This window comes from Tamandua tetradactyla, chromosome 2 (genome assembly GCF_023851605.1).
Source record: "Tamandua tetradactyla isolate mTamTet1 chromosome 2, mTamTet1.pri, whole genome shotgun sequence".
NCBI lineage: Eukaryota > Metazoa > Chordata > Mammalia > Pilosa > Myrmecophagidae > Tamandua > Tamandua tetradactyla.
In genome coordinates this window covers 177,023,809-177,040,830 of record NC_135328.1, presented here as the reverse complement: position 1 = coordinate 177,040,830, position 17,022 = coordinate 177,023,809, and the positions used below count along the sequence as shown (strand labels likewise).

Sequence of the window (17,022 nt, the reverse complement as noted above, 5' to 3'; positions counted from 1 at the left end):
GACTTTCTGTTGCAATGAGGACATTTCATAGAATTAGATCATGATCCCGTCAGCTGCATTCACAGCTGATTCCATTTGTAATCAGCCAAGGGGGTGTCTTCTGCAATGATGATGTTCAGTCTAATCACTGGAAGCCTTTTAAGGAGGATTCAGAAGAGACAGGCTCTCTTCCTGTTTGGGCCTGCAAGCCTCTCTTGTGGAGTTCATTCAGACCCTCCATCGGAATCGTCAGCTTCACAGCCTGCCCTGTAGATTTTGGACTCTGGGTTCCTGCGGTCATGTGAGGCACTTTTATAAATTTTATATTTGTGTGTGTTGCCTGTTGATTCTGTTTCTCTAGAGGACCCTAGCTAATGCATTTTGGTACTGGAGAGTGGGGTGCTGCTGCGGTTTGCAAATACTAAACATATTGGAATGGCTTTTTAAATGATAAGGGGAAGAATCTGGAGGAGTTGTGAGGAGCTTGATAGAGAAGGCCTAGAATGTTTTGAAAAGAATCTTGGTAGAAATGTAGACTCTAAAGTTCCTCTGACCAGGTTCTAAACAGAAATGAGATGTGTGTCATTACAGACTAGAAGGAAGATGAGCCTTATTTTAAAATGGCAGATAATCTGGCAAAATTGACTAGTGACTTTGGCTGGAAGGCAGATTTTAAAAGCCATGAACTTGGATATTTAGCAATTAAATGTCTAAAGTGCAGCCTGGTTTCTCCTTGTAGCATATAGTGAAATGCGACAGGAAAGAGATAAGCTGAAAACTGAACTCTTGGGTACAAAGAAACCAGAAATTGAAGTTCTGCAAAATTCTGGGCCTCCAGGAAGGGAGACCCCAGAGTATAGTGCCCCACATGAGGTCTTGGCCAAATGTGAAACCAGTCAGCCATTTCAGAGAAAGCCAGGATTGAACATGGAGTTATCCAGGAAGGATTTGTGGAAACTCCTTATGTCTAACAGGTATGATCCAACACTACTGCATAGAAAGCCAATGAGAGTGCTTTGGGACTTTTATAAACGGAACCTCTGCCAGTCTAGACTGGGGGGTTCAGAGAAGGGACACACTGGAGGAAAAATAACTTCAGAGGCAAAACCATGGAGTCTGAGGACTGAAGTCAAGAAGCCCCAGGCAACGAGAACCGACTGACCCAAGACCATGGAGAGGGTAAATTTGCCCCAAAGGCAGAGTATGGGCCTTCCACCTCACTGCAGTGAAACAGTCATGCCGCTGCCTCAGGCCTTGGAGAGGGTGAAGCACATTCCTTGGGGTTTGGAGAGAGCCTGATGGCCACCACATGGACGGGTTGAGTGTGTGCCCCGGAGATGGCAAAGAACCTGGGTGCAGCCCCGATGCTTGGAAAGGGTGGAGCTGAGAAAAAGATGATCTTCCCAATGTCCCCCAAGGTTGCATTTGAAGAGAGGCAGGCCTCTGCATAGCCCCTTGGAAAGAGTGGGACTGCTGCTGTCTAAAGCCCCAGTGATAAATGACTCGCAGACTTTGAAATCTAATGGACTTTGCCCTGCAGGTTTTTGAAACTGTCTGGGTCCAGTGACCCCTGTGTTCCTTCCTCCCTATGGAAATGTGTATATGTATCCTATGAATGTTCCTCCTTTGTACGTTGGTAGCAAATAGTTTGTTTTGAGTTTTTGAGGTCCAGAGCCAGAGGAGAACCTTGCCTTAGAACAACCATGCCTGTGACTAACTTTGATAGGAGTTTGTACTGTTTCTAACTTTGTATTTCATTTTTATTGCTACTGAAATGGTTTAAGGATTTTTGATATTGTTATGAAATTAATGTATTTTGTATATGGGGGAAACATGTCTTTTTTAGGGTCCAGAGGGTGGAATGTGCTGGTTTGAAAGGATGTATATCCCCTAGAAAAGCCATATTTTAATCTAAATCCCATTTCATAAAAGCAGAATAATCCCTATTCAATACTATATGTTTGAAACTGTAATGAGATCATCTCCCTGGAGATGTGATTTAATCAAGAGTGGTTTTTAAACTGGATTAGATGGCGATATGTCTCCACCCATTTGGGTGGGTCTTGAGAAGTTTTTGGAGTCCTATAAAAGAGGAAACATTTTGGAGAATGAGAGATTCAGAGAGAGCAGAGAAGAATGACATAGCCATGAGAAGCAGAGAGTCCACAAGCCAGCGACCTTTGGAGATGAAGAAGGAAAACACCTCCCGGGGAGCTTCATGAAACAGGAAGCCAGGAGAGAAAGCTAGCAGATGATGCCTTGCTCACCATGTGCCCTTCCAGCTGGGAGAGAAACTGTGACTGTGTTCACCATGTGCCTTCTTGGATGCGAGAAAAACCCTGAACTTCATTGGCCTTCTTGAACCAAGGTATCTTTACCTGGATACCTTTGATTGGACATTTCTATAGACTTGTTGTAATTGGGATATTAACTCAGCCTTAGAACTGTAAACTAGCAACTCATTAAATTCCCCTTTGTAAAAGCCATTTTGTTTCTGGTATATTGCATTCCAGCAGCTAGCAAACTAGAACGGACACCTTTTAATAAAGTGTTTTGCTTCTTCAAATTAAAAAAAAAAAAAGATCCCACCCAAGTAGTAAGTCTGCCTCCACAAAATTGAACTAGGAAAAAGGACATGGCTTTTCTGGGATACACAGCAGCCTCAAACCAGCACACCATTCAATTGATTACCAGTATAAAAAATTGTTCTCTCTCTCACCAGTGAGGCCTAAAATATTAGTCTCTCTCTCTCTCTCATCATTGAGGCCAGGAGAATGGCCAACCCATTCCAGGCTTAAGGAGCCTTCTCAGCTGCAGAGCCTATCTCCCTAAACTATCGTGGTTATCCAGGGATATTTGGGCTACTGGGAACTATTTGACATCTAAAAGCTTTGGCATTGCAGATGATATTTCTGATTAGTTCATGTAAAATTTTATTTATAAAATTTTATTTATAAGGCTTTATGAGCAATCACATTTCAATGGGCTTCAGTATTTTCCAATTTAATCTAAGTTGATCTTGTATAGAGAAGACATTTTCCCCCCTTGGAATGATTTCTCTGGAAGTCTCCCTTTTAGCACCTTTTTTCAGCACTGGGACCTGCCAAGAGTAAATCACCCTAATACCCTTACTTGTGATGGAAACGGGAGCACTGAAGAATAAAAGAGGACTTACATATAGAACATAAGCAGAGACTGCTGGGAAGAAGGTGGAAAGAGATAGGCTGAGATCACTCCCACTCTGTGGAACAGAAGAGAAGTGACAGAAAAATGACCGGGACCATAGTCCCAGGGTGTGAGTGATCACAGAGGGTCTTCTACCATATGTAGGGAGGTCTTGGATGAAAAAGCAGAGGAAAAAGGATGGAGAGAACAGGGTTAGTATGCTTGGTCATGACTCCCAGGCGAAGTGGAACCAGTCGACAACTGGCCAGCAAAAGAGACTTGCTGGGTCCCAATACCACTTCCCTTACCCCACGGAGGTCTGGAGACCTCAGGCATCCAAGGATGGAGAGGCAGGAACATGGAATTGCTCTGATCCTCAACTTACCAGGGATTTCCAGGTTGAGTGGGCAGGGGCAGCTGAAAGACCCATAGCCCAAATCATTTGAAGCAGAAGCTTGGGGTCACCAGATGCATTGGACCCACAAGTGGAGTCTCTATCAATGTGTTTACTGCAAATCCCTGGCCCTGGGGTTGGAGGCTTTCAATGTGCACCTAGAGCAGCCACCCTGGCTGGGATTGCACTGGGTCACATCAGGTCTACATATAGTTCAGCCAGTTGCCACAGTAAAGGAGAGGTGAAAGAGGTAGATCAAGAGTGCTGTCTGCTGGAAAGAAGAGGAAAGTACATGCTGGTAAGCCTAGATTTTAATAGATCCTCAAGTAGAGTTGCATCCTCTTTATGAGGACTGGGGCTTAGTTTGGTGGAGAATTACTGAGAAACCAGTGCAAAAGAAGACCTTCAGTGCAAACCCAAGCAAATACAAGATCTTAGACAAGTGAAGGAAATTAACTTTCGAAATAACCTTATCATGACAATGAAATGCTTTAAAGCAACAGAAAATTGCAAAGCACGTGAAGATGCAGGCAGATATGGCCCACCTAAATGACCAAATTAAAACAACAGAAGAGACAGATTATGGAACAAACTAATCAAAGATGTCCATACAACTGTCCTAAATAAATTCAATAGGTTGGCTAATGATAAAGAATACGAAGAAGACACTTAAGAATGTAAAGAAGAGTTTGAAAGAATAAATAGTAAAATAGAGCTCTAACACCGGAGAAGATGGCGGCCTAGTAAGACGCGCGGGTCTTAGTTCCTCCTCCAGAAAAGCAACTAAAGAAACAGAAACAATACGAAACAGCTCCCGGAGTCACGACAGAGACCAAAAAGACAGCGTGCCCCATTCTGGAACGGCTGAAAGGGCAGGGAGAATCCGCTGCGGTGAGATACCCGAGGGGTGCACGTTTTCCCGGCCGGGGCAGCTGGCGACTGGGGTCCCCTCCACGCAGGTGGCTCCCCGGTCTGACTGGGAACGTTGGATAGCGGGGCCCTCCCGTCACGCTTGGCGTCTAAGGCCAGCTGGGCAATTTGGACCGGCTCTCCCCCAAGCCGCGGCAGCCAGCGACCCCCGCCTCCACACGTGGTTTCCCGGGCCGACAGACGACCGCCACAAGCGCCACCTACTGGGAAGGAAAAGAAAAACAGAGCCCAGAGATTCCACAGAAAAACCTTTCAACCAGCTGGGTCCCACACCCAGGGAAATCTGATCAAATGCCCAGACACCAGCGGAAAATAATGGATGACGCTCGGAAAATTGAAGATATGGCCCAGTCAAAGGAACAAACCAATAGTTCAAATGAGATACTGGAGCTGAGACAACTAATGCTGAATATACGAACAGAAATGGAAAAACTTCAAAAACCAAATCAATAAATTGAGGGAGGACATGAAGAAGACATGGGCTGAACAAAAAGAAGAAATAGAAAATCTGAAAAAACAAATCACAGAACTTATGGGAGTGAAGGACAAAGAAGAAAAAATGGAAAAAACAATGGATACCTACAATGGTAGATCTAAAGAGACAGAAGCTACAATTAGTGAACTGGAGGATGGAACATCTGAATTCCAAAAAGAAACAGAAACTATAGGGAAAAGAATGGAAAAACTTGAGCAGGGAATCAGGGAACTGAATGACAATATGAAGCGCACAAATATACGTGTTGTGGGTGTCCCAGAAGGAGAAAAGAAGGGAAAGGGAGGAGAAAGACTAATGAAAGAAATTATCACTGAAAATTTCCCAACTCTTATGAAAGACCTAAATATACAGATCCAAGAAGTGCAGCGCACCCCAAAGAAAATAGACCCAAATAGGCGTTCTCCAAGACATTTACTAGTTAGAATGTCAGAGGTCAAAGAGAAAGAGAGGATCTTGAAAGCAGCAAGAGAAAAACAATCTGTCACATACAAGGGAAACCCAATAAGACTATGTGTAGATTTCTCAGCAGAAACCATGGAAGCTAGAAGACAGTGGGATGATATATTTAAATTACTAAAAGAGAAAAACTGCCAACCAAGACTCCTATATCCAGCAAAATTGTCCTTCAAAAATGAAGGAGAAATTAAAACATTTATAGACAAAAAGTCACTGAGAGAATTTGTGACCAAGAGACCAGCTCTGCAAGAAATACTAAAGGGAGCACTAGAGTCAGATACGAAAAGACAGAAGAGAGAGGTATGGAGTAAAGTGTAGAAAGAAGGAAAATCAGATATGATATATATAATACAAAAGCCAAAATGGTAGAGGAAAATATTATCCAAACAGTAATAACACTAAAAGTTAATGGACTGAATTTCCCAATCAAAAGACATAGAATGGCAGAATGGATTACGACCCAGCAATACCACTGCTAGGTGTCTACTCGAAGGACTTAAGGGCAAAGACACAGACGGACATTTGCACACCAGTGTTTATAGCAGCATTATCTACAATTGCAAAGAGATGGAAACAGCCAAAATGTCCATCAACAGAAGAGTGGCTAAACAAACTGTGGCATATACCTACGATAGAATATTATGCAGCTTTAAGACAGACTAAACTTATGAAGCATGTAATAACCTGGATGGACCTAGAGAACATTATGCTGAGTGAGTCTAGCCCAAAACTAAGGGACAAATACGTATGGTCCCACTGATGTGAACCGACATTCGAGAATCAGCTTGGAATATATCATTGGTAACAGAGACCAGCAGGAGTTAGAAACAGGGTAAGATAATGGGTAATTGGAGCTGAAGGGATACAGACTGTGCAACAGGACTAGATACAAAACTCAAAAATGGACAGCACAATAATACCTAAGTGTAATGTAACTAGGTTGGAACACTGAATGAAGCTGCACCTGAAATATGGTTTTTTGTTTGTTTGTTTGTGTGTTTGTATCTTTTGTTTTTGTTTTTTTCTTTTTCCTTTTTATATATATATATATTTATTAGTATTATTATTTTAATTGTCTTCTCTATATTAACATTCTATATCTTTTTCTGCTGTTTTGCTAGTTCTTTTCCTAAATCGATGCAAATGTACTAAGAAATGATGATCATACATCTGTGATGATACTAAGAATTACTGAGTGCATGTGTAGAATGGAATGATTTCTAAATGTTGTGTTAATTTCTTTTCTTTTTTTTGATTAATAAAAAAATTTAAAAAAAAATAATAAAAATAAAATAGAGCTCTAACAGAGAAGATTCTGTAGACCAAATTTAAAATGTACTAGAGACACACAACTGCAGATTTGAAGAGGTGAAAGAAAAAATAAGCAAATTTGAGGACAGGACAATTGAATTTGAGCGCACAAAAGAACAAATGGCAGAAAAAGAAATATTGGAGTTGGATCTCCAGGAAAGGATAACCAATACAAAGTGCACAGATATAAGAATCACTAATATCTCAGAAAAAATAGGAGAAGAATAAAGGTCTAGGAAGATTAATTGAGGAGATTAAGAGGAAAATTTTCCCTACCCTTATTACAGACATAAATATGCAAATCAGAGATGCCCAAAGAACCCTAAATAGAATAAATCCAAATAGGCCTACTCCAAGACACATACAAATCAGACTGTCAGATGTTGAAGAGAAGCAGAAAGTCCTGAAAGCAGCAAGAAAAAAGTGATTCACATACAAGGGAAGCCATATAAGACTGAGTTGAGACTACTCAACAGGTCCCATGGAGGCAAAAAGTCAGTGATATGATATATTTAAGACTGAAAGAGAAAGATTTGGAGCCATGAACTCTTTATCCATCTAAGTTGTCCTTCAAAAAGTAAGGGAGAGATTAAAATTTTCACATACAAACAAAGGCTGAGAGAATTTGTGAACAAGAGGCCAGCCCTACAAGAAATTTTACTCAAGGGAGTTCTGTTGCCTGAGGAGAGGGTGGGTGGGACAGGAGGGGGAGGTATTGACGAAGGCACAGGATTGAAGAATATCAGTAAGGATAATTTAGGATAAAAAGAGAGAGAAAATAATATATAGATCTGACAAACAAAATCCAAAGGATAAGATGGTAGAATCAAGAACTGCCTTTACAGTAATAACTTTGAACGCTAACAGACTAAATATTCACCATTAAAATATACAAATTTGCAGAATGGATTAATGAAATGATCCATCTGTATGCTGCTTACAGGAGACTCATCTTAGACCCAAGGAGACAAATAGATTGAAAGTAAAAGGATGGATAAAGATGTTCCAGCAAGCTGTAACCAAAAGAAAGCAGGAATAGCTATACTAGTATCAGACAAAATAGACTTTAAATGTGAAAATGTCATAAGAGACAAGGAAGTACATTACATATTAATAAAAGGGACAATTCACCAAGAAGAAACAGCAGTCATAAATATTTATACTCTTAATCAAGGAGCTTCAAAGTACATGAGGCAAACATTGGCCAAACTGAAGGGAGCAGCAGATGTTTAAACAATAATAGTGGAAGATTTCAGTATACCACTCTTCTCTGTAGATAAGAACAACCTGATAAAGGATCAACAAGGAAATAGAGAACTTAATGTGATAAATGAATTATACCTAACAGACATATTATAGATCATTACACCCCAAAACACCAAGATACACATTTTTCTCTAATGCACATGGAACATTCTCCAATATAAATCATATGCTATAGACAAAACAGGTCTTTACAAATTTGAAAAGATTGAAATTATTCAAAGCACATTCTCTGACCACAATGGAATAAAGTTGGAAATCAATAACCACCAAGGAACCAGAATTTTCACAAATAGATGAAGGTTAAATAACAAATTCTTAAACAATCAGTGGGTCAAAGAAGAAATGGCAAGAGAAATTGATAAATATCTGGAGACAAATGAAAATAAGAATACAATATATCAGAACTTATGGGATATGACAAAGGCAGTGCTGAGAGGGAAATGTATTGATCTAAATGCCTATATTAAAGAAGAACAAAGGGTACACGGGTAGTTCAATGGTAGAATGCTCGCCTTCCATGATGGAAACCCAGGTTTGATGCATGATGGAAACCCAGGTTTGATGCCTGGACCATGCACACACACACCCCCCCCCCCCAAAAAAAGAGAAAGAATGAGACACACTCAGTTTAGCCCCCTTCCCTCCCCCACCCCATCCTAGTGTAGATCATGCTGCCATGAGCAGCCCTTACTGTGGAGGGAGCGGTAGCCTAGAACTACCAGTAGCCATTAAGTGACACTGATTCTTCCCTGTCCATCTGACTCCTGAGAAAGAGACATATCCCCCACAGTGTGAGGGGTTGGGGATGGGGCTAGTGAATTTGGATGCATCCTAGGAGGGAGGGAGTGGAAGTTCCCACCCTGACAGTGGCACGGCAGCAGCCATGTTGATTATGGAAGCTTCCCACAAGAGTAACTCTTCAGAGACAGCCCCTCAACCAAGTTCAGCAGTTCAGGGAGCTCATATCTCTCATACTGCCAAACAGATTAATTTTGTTGCCAGGTAAGAAGTGGGATAGATTATTTGGCTAATTTGAAACAGACACGACTAGTTTTAGGAGATGTCACTAAGAGGATCTACGCCAGTGACAATTGTACCTCTTCCTGGAGAACAAGTACAGGTTTAGGGGGTCATCCAGACAGCTCAGTCTTCTGTAATTCACCACAATACATGCAAACAGCATCATCCTTATCAGAAAGTGAGGAGTCTCAGGACTCCTCTGACAGCAGAGGCCCTTCACATACATAAAAATTATGTTTTATTTTGTCTAAAATCTAAATTTTCTCTGGTACACAATCTAACTCAACCTGTCTGGATGGATCATTTAAACTATCCAAACAGAAGGAGCCCAGAATAAGAATAAGGGCCTTTAATCCTGTATAGCTTAATGTAATGCCTGGATACATCCCAGAGTATATTAAGCAGATAATCAAAAAGTATTGACAAAGTTCCTTGAGGGATAGGAGACAAAATATGGAACTATTAAACTTTACCATCAGGGAAACCCCTGATACTGTGTCAGGCATTAGGGACACCCCAATCAATAGGCTAAGCCCTTGCTCTTGAGGCTTTTGTTCTTAAGAAGCTTAGCCTACCTGTAGCTATGCCTAAGAGTTACTTCTGCAGTACCTCTTCTCTTGCTCAAATGTGGCCTCTGTCTCTCTAAGCCCAACTCTGCATGTGAAATCATTGCTCTCCCCTCTAGTGGGTCATGACATCCAGGGGTGAAAGTCTCCCTAGTGGTGTGAAAGATGACTTTCATGGATGTCTGGCCCTGGCACCATGGGATCAACAATGCCATCCTGACCAAAAGAGACAAAAGAAGTGAAACAAATAAGGTATCAATGGCTGAGAGAGTTCAAATAGAGTTGAGAGGCTACTCTGGAGGTCACTCTTATGCAAGCTTCAGTTAGACATTGCTACCTATCAAAACTTGTCAAACCCCAACCAAAACCAATCCTGCCAATCCTAAAGAATACCTAGGGCATTATACAGGAGTCTACAAAGGTCCCATGCACTAGGGTAACTTTCCAGAAATCTACAACCTCCAGATGGGTCCCTGGACCAGACAAGTCCTGAAATGCAGAGGGGCCAAACTCTCCAGAACATCACCTAGTCCATCCTCCTATCCCTTATTATCAACAGCCCCTTCCAACTTGAAAAAGTTAGAATGGGCATAGCCCAATACCCCTAAAGACTGAGAGAAAGATCAGAGGTGATTGTGGAGTTATACAGAGCAGGTAGGATTTAACAAATGAGTATGATTGTTGAATCATTATATTGATATTTCTTTTAGTCTCCAGTACCTTAGAACACCTGGAAGTAAAAACCTAAAATTGTGAAATTGTAACCTATACCGAATTCTGAAATCTGTTCTACAACTAATTGTTGCAGTGTGCTTTGAAATTTATTGCTTTTTTTGGTCTATATGTTATTTTTCACAAAAAAAAAAAGACAAAAAACATTTCTTCTAGCCTCCAGTATTTTGGACCAGCTAGAAAGAAAAACCTGAAATAGTGGAATCGTAACCAATAACAAACTCTGAAATCTGTTCTGTATCTACTCATTGAAGTATAGTTTGAAAATCATTGTTTTTTTTTCTTTTCTTCTTATATATGATATATTTAACAATTAAAAATGGTTTTAAAAAAAAAAGTAAAGAAAATTGAGACCTAGATGATAAACTCATATAGTAGTCACATTTAGTGCAGAGTTATAAGGGCTATTTTTAGATTCTGAGATGCTGTGCTATATGTGTATAACCTGGTATTTCCCTGGAACCTTGGATACCTGTGTGACACCTAAGACTCAGAGTTGGAGTTCTGCAACTCTGAAAGTCTGCTTTGCTACATTCAACAACTGTTAAAAAAACTGAAAAAGAGATCAGACTTTAATTAGAGTTAAGAACAAAACTGATCTTGTTGGGACTAAAGTAAGTCAGAATACAGGACAAAGGAAGATATTGTCTGTATTTCAGAGCTTCATCTATTGATGAGACCAAAGGAGGAGAGGCTTATTTCGTCCAAAACCTAAACTTTCTCTAGCACATGATCTAACTCAGCCTGCCTGGATAGCTCATTTAAGCAACCCAAACACATGGGGCCCAGAATGGGAATGTGGGCTTGTAATTTCCAGATACATCCCAGGGTATACTGGGCAGATAATTAAAAGGTATTTGCAGAGTCCCTAAGGGACTGGAGAAAAAATATGTAACTACTAAATTTTCCCACCTAATAAACTCCTGATACTCTCTCAGATATTAGGGACTCCCCAGTTAATAGGCCACACCCTTGATCTTGAGTCTAGTTCTTATGAAACTTATTTCTGTAGCGGAGAAGCTAAGCCTACCTGTAGAGTTATTTCCAGAAAAATCTGTAGTTGCTTGGGTGTGGCCTCTCTCTCTCTAAGCCCAACTCTGCAAGGAAAATCATTACCCTCCCTGCTATGGTGGACATGACTTCCAGGGGTGAACTCTCCCTGACAGTGTGGGACATGCTTCCAGGGATGAGCCTGTCCCTGGCACCCTAGGATGGACAATGCCTTCCTGACCAAAAGGGGGAAAAGAAATGTAAAAAAATAAGTTATCAGTGACTAAGAGAGTTCAAATAGAGTTGAGAGGCTATTCTTATGCAAGCTTCAGCTAGATATTGCTATTTATCATAGTTTGACAAACCCCAACTAACATCATTCCTGTTAACCCTTAAGAACACCCAGGGCTGTAGCTGAGATTCTACAAAACTTTCATGTACTGAGTTTACTCTCCAGAAATTTATAACCTCCAGATGGTTCCTACGTACTAGTGCTAAAACCCAGAGGGGCTGGCCTCTCCAAGAACATCATGTTATGGGCAGGTTCATGTGTCAACTTGGCCAAGTGGTGGTACCTGTTTGTCTGGTTGGGCAAGTGCTGGCCTGTCTGTTGCAATGAGGACATTTCATAGAATTAAATCATGATCACATGGCTGCATCCACAGCTGATTCCATTTGTAATCAGCCAAGGGAAGTGTCTTCTTTAATGAGTGATGCTTAATCTAATTACTGGAAGCCTTTTAAGGAGGATTCAGAAGAGACGGGCTCTCTTCCTGCTTCGGCTGGCGAGCCTCTCCTGTGGAGTTCATCCAGACTCTCCATTGGAATCGTCGGCTTCACAACCTGCCCTGTGGATTTTGGACTCTGGGTTCCTGTGGTCACATGAAAAACTTTTATAAATTTTATATTTGCGAGTATTCCCTGTTGATTCTGTTTTTCTAGAGAACCCTAACTAATACACATCAACTACTTCCATCCCCCTATCTTATATTGTTGGCGCCTGTTTTCACCTGAAAAAGTTAGAATGGGCATACACCAATTTCCCCAAAGATTGAAAGAAGGAGTACTTACGACAGAGAAGATAGGATTTAGCAAATGAGTATGACTGATGAATCATTATATTGATATTTCTTTTAGTCTCCAGTGTCTTAGAGCAACTAGAAGGAAAATCCTGAAATTGTGAAACTGTATCCCATACCAAACTCTGAAATCTATTCTATAACTTATTGTTGCAGTATGCTTTGAAATTTATTGATTCAAACAAACACATGTAAAAAATTATAACATTTATAAGAATTGTACATTTAGGTCTACTGGATATGTAATGATATGCAGAATAACTTAATTTTCCTTTGGTAAGGTATTATGGCTATGTTTTACAAGAGTCCTTATTTGTAAGAGATATATAATAAATATTTACAAGTAAAAAATTTACTTGAAAATGTATTTTTTTTGTATATATGCTATATTTCACAATTAAAAAAACATTTAAAAAATTGGTCTCAAGCCTTACATGCTATGAGTGGACATGCACATAAACACATTTACCAGTAATATGAATTCTTTAATTCTGCAAATACTCCTCAGGTACCTTGTGCTGCTACTCTGAATCCTGAACTAAATTATGTGTACCTTCAAAACCATGAATTGGATCAGAAAGGAACCAAGTAGATGGATATATGGCACCACTAGGAAACAAGCGAGAAGTGCATTATATTCATGCTGAGAGGAAAGATTTGACAGGTTGATTTGTCTTTTTGCTTGCCTTGGACCTTGTGCTGCTCAAATATTCTGTATTCTGAAGCAGTGTTCTTCTGAAGTTTGCAGTGGCAGAACCCATAAATCCTCATACCATTCTTACACAGTTGAATGTGTTTATTTTAAAGACATTGGGAGATAGTTATGGCCAACTGTTTTCCTGGATTCTGAACAGTGTTAATCATAAGAATGAATTTTCAGGGTTCCACTTTTCCAGTGCTGAATGCCAGATCACACGTTACAGAGATAACCCCATTTCTTTAGTGAATTTATTGTGTGTGTGTGTAATTTTGTGGATGTCTAAGGTGAGAAGCCATGGCAGAGGCCTTTCTTGCTTGGCTGTGAGGATGGCAATGCAGTTAAATAGTTGGTATGAATGAATAAGAAAAGGTGGATATTTCATTTGTCATATTGCAGATTGTTGAATATTGTCACCAGCCCCAGAAAAATGTTAGGGCCTCCTAGTGCTGACAAAGCCCTGAGTTTATTAGCACAAATTAATTCTAATTCCAATAAGTTTAAACGAAGTGCTCAGAGTGGCGATAATGTTAAACCCCTAGGAGTAAAAGTGATGTCTTCTTTGGGTCAGATGAAGAACATAAGATATGACTCTCATTCTTTAAAAAAGGAATCAGATGTTTTCTGACTTTGGTATTACTTAAGGAACTCCATCATCCCCCCACACACCACCCCCACTGGTACTGCAGAGCAAGGTAGAGAGAAATCTAATTCCTATTGGCAGAATCCTCTACCAAAAGGTATTATAGCACAGTGGTTCATTAAACTGATTCTAGAGATAGACGGTTTCATTTCACCAACTTGAATAACGACAGGAATACTTCTGGCTAGTATAATTCAGATGTAGGGTAAATAGGTGCAGACATAGTGAAGAAAGGGTACTTTATTATTTATCATTGGTGTGAGGTTAACCTCTTTGAGTCTGTTTTGTTGTTGCTGATAATAATAACAGCACATATCATTAAAATGTGATGAGGAATACATGGATAGTACCTGTACAGTGCTTAGACTAGAACCTAGAAAATAGTAAACACTTAATGAATGTTGGTGTTGTTACTGTTGTTATTATTATTCAGTAGCCTGGGCTTGAGTATTAGAGAATTGGGGAATCCTGAGTACAAATTTAGGGCGCAGCTGTCTGCATGGCCTCTACTGGGGATGGGAATAGACATGGCTATTGGAGTGAGGCCTTCTGTCACTAACCTTGATATCATTGCAAGTCATTCCCAAGGTGGGACCTAGTATATATGGGGAGTTCCTAGATTTCTGAACATGCATTCCAGTTATCTTTAGGATTTGTAGAAAATGGGATTATGAAATAAATATAAGCCGTTAGAGCTGAGTAATTAGACGAGTGCGTGAGAGGAAAAGTATAGTTGCTACTGGGTAGAATGAGTTTGCTTGGGTAATTAAATTAGAAGAGTAGCTTTTTCAGATTTTTTAGACTGTGACTCCGGATAAATAGATTTTACCTTGTGAGTCATCACATGTGTGCACACTGTATTTATTTCACTGTGTATGTGTTTTGGTAATTGATGTAACAAGCCCAAATTTTCCAAAACAGTTTTTGTCCTTTATCTTCTTTCCTATTCTATTTCATTGTTTCTCATTAAAAAAGAAAAAAAAATGTTGGTCCTGACTTCCTAAGTTGATTTCATGCAGTTTAAAAAGCACTGATTGGACTAATCTTTTGAATACGGCTTTAGAAAAGCAGCTTGATGCACTCCCGGGCCCACCCCAATCCCATCGTCCGCCCCTGGGCCCAGTTCCAGCGTCTCAGCCCGGTGACCTCTGCGGACAGAGCGAGAGCAGTTCGCGACCGGCATGCTCGGGTCTCTCGGCTGTAGCCGCCATGGGTGCGCGCCACTGACGCGCGGAGATGAAATTCCAGGGCTCGCTGTTGGTGTCGGTGTTTCTGTTCCTGCGCTCTACCTGAGTAGCATCTACCGCTCGGCTGGGGACGCTTGTGGCAGGCGCTGACTTTGCTTTTTTTGCTGCTGCCCAGCGCGCTCGTGCAGCTCACGCTCATCTTAGTGCACTGCGATTTCAGCCGCGATCGGCCTCTCGTGCTGCTGCACCTGCTGCAACTCGGGCCACTCTACAGGTGTTTTGAAGTCTTCTGCCTCTGTTTTCAGACAGACCACATTGAAGAGTCTTACAAGTCGGCATCACCAAAAAGCAGCAGGTGCCCCAATTGGCCTCTCAGAGTAGATTGAGAAGGAGGTGGGCCAGGCAGAGGGAAAGCTATTCACCAACCGATCTGCATCCAGCCGAGCGTCGTAATCCAGGCTTTTCTGGCCTCAGCCCCTCAGTTGACCCTTCAACTGCAAATAAGCATCTTGCAACAGCATGTTACTGTCAGAAGTATGTATGGTTTTAATTTCTTTCTCGGTTTGGTCATCAAAATCTGTGTTCCAGTTACTAAGCCCAAAACTTAGAGAGTTAAAATGACAAGAACATTTATTTTGCTTATCAATCTACAATTTGGGCAGGGCTCAGAAGGAATAGTTTACCTATGATCTACTCAGTCTCAGCTGATGTTCAGAGGTGGTGGTGGGGGGGTGTCTTCAAAGCTCATTTACTCATATGGATTGTGATTGATGCTGGCTTTTGCTGGGGACTCAGTTCTCCATTTGATCTCTCCAGGTGGGCTAGTTTAGGATTCCTCTTAGCATTGTTGCTACTTCCAAGGTGAGTGTTTCAGAAGTGAGATGGGCTAGGCAAAGCTGTATCATCTTTTGTAATCCAGTCTTGAAAATCATGCAACATCATTTCTGCTGCATTGCATTTGTTGAAGCACTCAAAGTCTTGCCCAAGTTTAAGGGGAGGGAAATAGTGGGGAGTGGCAGGGTTCTGGAATACCATGTGGGATACAAAATACTGTGGTGGCCAGTTTTAGAAAATACAGCTTGTATTGGCTGAAAGGTATTTCTGGACTTTTTTGGAATCTACCTCTATCTTTCAGTGATATTTCTAAATCAGCTGAGGTGGTTGTGACTGCTTATTTGTGGTGAATGAAGGCCATTTTCTTGTCTTCTGGGAGTTCTAGTAGGTAGATAGCTTTTAAATGAACGTTTTCTAACCTCTGGGTTATTCTCACATTGTCAAATTGAGGGCAGGTTTTGGTTAAGCCAACTTTCCAAAAAATCTCTACTAACACTGGAAATGTGAAAATTCTTCAAATGCAAAGGGGAAATGACTCCTCCCAAATATTAATGTTATGCATGTATGAACACCAGATGTTTTGATAAATTTTAGTACAGGTCAGCAAAAATGAATTAAAAGTCTAAGTAAAAAAGTGTTTTAAGAAACACAGAAATTGAAAATTAAAAAAAATTGTTCTTACTAATTTCACTCCTGAATTTTATCCTCTTTCTGTCTATATTTCATGTCTACTGGTCAAAGGTCTTAATTTATGGCTGGATCACAGAGTATTTGCATGTCATGACAGATTTCAGTAGTCACAAGAGAGACCATATAGCCTCCAAAGCCTAAAACATTTATTATCTGACTTTTTACAGAAAAAGTTTGCCAACCTTATTATAGTTTTTCATGCAAAATTTCTTTCAGAAAAGTAAAACCTATCTTGAAAATTATCATTGTCACATGGGATATCTGTGAGATGCTCCCTGGAATTTGGAAAAATACAAAGTCTTCTAATAGTCAAAGGATTAATCAATTAGATGGGAAAAGGAGATGGAAATGATCCTCCTAAAGAGAGAGATGGCTTTCATTTATGCAGATCTTGACTAACCCTTAATTTTTTTTAAATTCTTTTTTAAAAAGAATTTTTTACCCATAAATAAAAAGGCAGTTATAAATAAAGCATGGACTAGGGTGTATAACAGAGGCAAACGTTGGTGGTTAGGAATGCACTTGGTGCAAGGGACAGAAACCTGACTACATAGTTTAACAACCTAGGGTTTATTATGCTCGTCTAA

At 40.4% G+C, this 17,022-nt stretch overlaps 1 protein-coding gene across 2 annotated transcripts in view; it reads left to right on the top strand.

Annotated features, from left to right (window-relative positions):
* Window positions 1-17,022, top strand: part of MAST2 (microtubule associated serine/threonine kinase 2) — a 434,887-nt gene that overhangs the window by 269,800 nt on the left and 148,065 nt on the right. The window lies entirely within an intron of this gene.